Genomic DNA, 6,000 nt, shown 5'->3' on the forward strand with positions numbered 1-6,000 from the left:
ATGCGGAATGAAGCGATTTTTTTTTACTTGTAAATGTACGGTTTGATTTGCAATTGGTGGGTTCTGGTTGAGTTCTGTAGTAGAAAACATTTCAGGACAACTTGTTTTACAGCTATTACACTGAAGGTTTTAAATTTTTTTTTATGAGAAAAACTTGAACGAAAAGTTTCTTCTCCATTTATAATACAGACATACGTTTATCTCTTAATATAAATTCCCTTAAAAAGTAACTGATTCTTTAAAGCATAAAAGTACTTATATTTTCCGCAGAATGTATAAGTAGGTACTTTCCCAGGATTCTTATCTTCTTTCTTTCTTTATCTTCCAAGAACATCTTATTTACTTACTAACAAATAAACAAACAGTAAAAACCTTTCAAGCACTTTCGAGAAACCGTTAATTACACATTGCAGAATACTCAGTAGTCGTTAATATACTTATTTAAATAATGCCGTAATATTCAGCTTCACACTGCACGTAAAAAGTGCCATTATCATCATCATCTTCCGAGTTTTTTCCAACTATGTTGGGGTCGGCTTCCAGACTAATCCGATGCAGCTGAGTACCAGTGTTTATAAGGAGCGACTGCCTATCTGACCTCCTCAACCCAGTTACCCGGGCACCGCTTGGTAGACTGGTGTCAGACTAACTAGCTTCTGACTACCCGTAACTCGTAACGACTGCCTAGGATGTTCAATTTCAGCCAGGACCTACAGTTTAACGTGCCAACCGAAACACAGTCATTGGTGTCCAAGATATACTTAAAAAGTACATACGAACTTAGAAAAGTTGTATTGGTACTTACCTGACCTGAATTCGAACCCACGCACTTATACTTGAGAGGTTGGTTCTTTACCCACTGGTCTACCACGACTTTTTCGTGACGAATGACGTAATAGTCAACTTGTAAAAAGTACAGTCGACGGTATTTTATTAATGGTGGGTGGTCACAATAATCGGTGGCGATATGAAACGATAGCAACCACATATTTTTGACAACAAATTAATATCTGTACTTCATGATACTTACTGACCAAACATTTACAGAATTATAGTAAGTTTAAACATTTTATTAACCTTCTATTTTCTGTCGCCTAATAAACTCTTTTGTTAGGTACAGCTCTTTTCCCCGGTTTCACTCTCGGCTCGAGGGAACTTCTTCCCTTAACCGGATAAAATATATCCTATGAAACCTGCGGACAAAGAAGCTTCCTAACAATGAAATAATTATTCAAATCTGCTTACGAGTGCAAACAAACAAACAAATGTTACGTCTTTTTTAAATTAGAAGTACAGCTATATATGGCTATAGAATATTCTCCTCTCTCATATCTTAGACCGTATTCCGAAATGACGACAAAAATGAGATGTCGTATTCCACCATTACATATTAAGCCCATTTTTATATCGGCAAATAAAAATATTTATTTTGGCTGCCATTCGTCCCAATATATATATCGAATGAAAAGACATAACTGACTTGAGGACGCCGTACTCCACACTTTCCACTTACACTAAAATTTTCATACCCCCTCATAAAATCTTTGAGACAGTCTTAGCTCGTCTCAGAGATAATTCTCTAGAATAAAAGCCGGTAGAATCGTAAAGAACCTTTTAAAGAACGTAGTAATATGCCCCTTGCGACGTTTTAAATCGTTACATTTTAATTTTACTTCAATGGACCTTATAAGAATAAAGCCTCCGTTGACCCTGGAGTTTGCGTCCTTTGGGTACTCTTGAAGATGTTATAAAGTCTTGAATACCTGTCTTCGCTTGGCTTAGGACCTATATTTGAAATTTGAATGATTTTATGAGAGATCTTAAACTACATTATAGATTACAGTTTTACACAGTGTAAAACTTCAACTGTCATTTATCTAAGCCGATTCCCACCCAAGGCTACCTTTAATAAGACAAATGATAGAAACACCGCGTCACCGCACACACTATAGAGTTTCAACTCCCATAAAATTGTCATTTCATATGTAAGTATGACACTGTTTGAATAAGTTATCATAAAGACATATGAGATCAAAAGCTTTATTACGATTTAACGAAGAATTTGTCAAGTCTAAGTTCACCGACAACATTAACATTATGAATTTTCACGTTCCATATTTTATCTGCGAAAATGGGTATAAGTAAACGAAACTTTAACTAACATATAAAATACGAAACAACTTCAACAAACACGAAATAAGCTGTAAGTACAAACAGAGCAATAACCTCTTTAAAACCACAGTCCTCCGTGCTTCCAAAAAAAAAAAGAACAATAAAAAAAACAAAACGCAATCGAGACGGCAATAAAGTATTTTTCCACAGTAAAAGTAAAAAACATATCAAACATACAGGAGCCTTGTGCTCATCAAAGTAAAACTTCAGTTAAAATTGACAATCATGGTTGAAGTTTAAGAATTACACTTCGGAATGAAAATTGCCTCTTAATAGAAATGTCAGCCGAATGTAAGGGGCCCTCGTCAGCCAAACTGTCACTCTTCAAACTTGGGGATTAGAAATGTAGATTGTATTTTATTTAGGAACTTGTTATGTGTTAAGATACAAGCTTTCGAGCTGCGGTTTCACCCTCATCTCGAGGTAACTTCTTTTAGTACATGCATAAAAGGTAGCCTATAGCCTTCCTCGATGAATGAGCTATCTAACACTGAAAGATTTTTCAAATGGTCAAACTATTCAACTTTATAATATTTTTTGAATTCTACAAGTTTTCCCGTGGTTTCACCCGCGTCCCGACCGAGGGTACTTCTTTTGTGCACCTGGATTTCAACAGTGAAAGAATTTTTGAAATCGGTTCAGTAGGCTCGCAAACAAACAAACCGACAAACAAATGAACTTTTCAGCTTTGTAATATTAGAAGGCGTATATTTGGATGTTATTTCCGTGTTGTCCGAGAATTTGTTTGTAATGAATATATTCTCTTGTGACCTTTGGGTCTATATTTAAATGATGAAAGGTTTGCGGTACATTGATGTAATATTTGTTTCGTGATTGAAGTTAAAGATGAATTAATTGTTTTAGTTTCCGACCTTGTGACCGATGTTTGGGTCGTTATTTATATTGCATTATTTTGTTTGAACGAAATGAAAGTGAGTTTCATTAAAATTATTAGGTAGACAATGAATTCATTTTCTAATTTTCCCCCGTGTACTCAATGACATACCTTATATATCTGGGCATAGCTATACAGGCAGTATGTAAGACAAGTTTAGTCAAGGCTATATGATCAAAAGCTTGACTTGCAAATGACAAACGGTTAATGTAAAATGTACCTTATTAAAGAGAACAAAAACGACTGAAACGAATTTTAAAATATTCTTCTGACTAACTGCAGCCGCGCCTAAATCCTTTTCCAACTAAAATAGAACTGGCTTTAGAGTACCTTTTATCTCTTTTTGCGCGATACCTTTTAGAATTATTTCCGAACGACAATATTCCCGGTGTATCCGGGATTTGGCCTGCGCAAGCAAGGATCAAATGCAGTGGAATCCGCTCGTGTTGGATTCCCCGGATTTTTCCGGGACCCGCTGCGCTACCATTATCAACACCTATACTCAAAACAGGTTTGCCTTCCAATTTTAGAAGGATCTAGGGATCAGCTTTGTGTAAGTAATATTATACATAAGAATGATTTTATAAAACTGTTAAATGTGATCGTTTACTCATACTTTCTAGACTGCACGGCCTGATGATAAGTAATTATTGCATTTTAAGGGTTCCGTACCTACAGAGTGAAACGGTATCTTATTACTAAGACTTCCCTGTCCGCCTGTCTATCCGTCCGCTTTCACAAAGCTTTATCTCATGAACCATGATAGCTAGATAGCTGAAATTTTAACAGATGATGTATCAATTTCTGTTGTCGCTTTAACAGCAAATACTTATAAAAACTATAATAAAATAAGTCACATAAACCGGTGTTTTAATTCTAAAATACAATTAACGTAGGAGCGTAGGTGTAAGAGATGCCCCGTGGCAAGGACACATTCCCCACATTATATTTAGGTGTAGTCCCAACAAACAAGCTACTCTTATAAAATTATATGTTTAAGGTCTAATTTCTTATAGTTGCTTTAAAATCGCTTTCATCATGTCAATGTTCCTTATTATGGCACAATATAAGAAGATTTGGCTAATATTACCTTTACTCTTATAATTTGGTTGGGTAAACCATAACATGTCCAAATTACATGATTATAATAAGGATTGAAAATGTGTTATTCTCATAAGCGCATTTACAATGCTTTTAAGCCTTATAATATTCAAAACCTTATAAAAGCTTTTCATTTGGCTAACTGTTCTTATAATAGTAATGCATAAGCTAACTATGATACTTTTACACTCATAGGAGAATTTCATAAGATGTCTACCCAACAAACAATATTCTGCATTTTATATGGTCTTTACAAGAATGAACGCAATCCATAATCACTTACATAGTCATTAAAAAGGTCTTATTCTCTAGATGGTCTTATTAAAATATTCTTATACCACTTCTACTGCTACGAGTATAATACTACAAAATGACAACCCGGTACCAACAAATCACTTGAGGGTTCCGTCAATGATTTTATGGAAGATGACAATGAAGTACAGGAAATCAGTCAAGAAGAATATAACGGTAGTGGAAGTGAAGAAGACATAAATTTTCAACTAAATTTGAGTTGAATAAGATGGATATCGGTGGTGATGTCAAAAACTGGGCAGTAAAAAATAATATTTCACAATGGCTTTGAGTGATCTATTAAAAATATTACAATCTATTTATTAATCTATTTATTAAAATATCTATTTATTTACATTTACCTAGTAATAATTATTTTCCATTGCTAGGTATTGAAATTTTTTATTACTACTGAGAAATGTGTAATAAAATTATGGATTACAATATTCACATTCATCTTCAATAAAGATCATAAATCAAATAGTCTTTACAATTTTGACAAAACAAGAAGGTGAAAGTAGCAAAACTTCTATTTTTTCACGACCAATCACAAAGTGTGAAGGTATGGTTTTGGACAGTGAGATCTTCTCCGTAAATACGACCATTTTGATAATACCTAAAATGTAATATAGCTAATATTAATACACCTACGGAATGATGAAAGGAACCCTAACGGTAGATAAAATGGCAATAGCAGATGGAATAAATGTTGCCATTACAGAACTTATAATCTTATAGATATCTTGTAGACGTTGTGAGAATGATTATTACCCTTGTAAAAGCGTTATAAAAAACATGCCTTAATAATTATTCCCATTTTTACGTCAAAACTACTCCAATTCAAGGGCGCGTTGATATAATTACACTTTTTGTACCACATTTTATCATACGTTTGAAATCCCACGCAGTTTTCTCAATAAACAAGCACAACATACTCTCGGATTCAGGTACACTAAAAAAAATAAATGAAATTAATCATGGTTCTTGTTTTCTTTAAAATACTCGTTGACGCTGCCAAACTGTGAAAAATCACTCAACAAAACACTTGTTGCAGAATCTCAAACACTGATTTTAAAGCGAATAGCTTTAAAATAGAATTTGTCTTGCTGCTATAAGTTTTACTCCCTTGTTGCTCGCCATTACAAAACATGTATAAGGTTGGTTGGCTTTTTAAGAGCAAATCCTTTTGCTTTTATTAGTTTGACTCCCTTATCGCTTGCTATAATAAAGTACATATAAGAAAAAGAAGCTGACAATAAAGCAAATATAAGGGGGGTTTGAGGTTATTGTTCTTGTAATTTGTGCCCAAACGCACCCTTATTAGCGTTAATACGGCTCTTATAAGAAATTTATTTTTGGCATTTTTAGCCACTATGAGAGGATTTTTTGTTTGTTGGGGTGTAATACGAGCCAAGTTTATTGCCATCAAGTGAGTACAAATACTTCAGGATCCTTCTGAAAAATTCCACATGGAAAAAACCCGATGATACTTTGCCCAAGGGATCAAAACTCAAAAAGGTCCCACGCTCGGTAACCAGTGA

The sequence above is a fragment of the Helicoverpa armigera genome, chromosome 17, assembly GCF_030705265.1.
Source record: "Helicoverpa armigera isolate CAAS_96S chromosome 17, ASM3070526v1, whole genome shotgun sequence".
In the NCBI taxonomy this organism is placed as follows: domain Eukaryota; kingdom Metazoa; phylum Arthropoda; class Insecta; order Lepidoptera; family Noctuidae; genus Helicoverpa; species Helicoverpa armigera.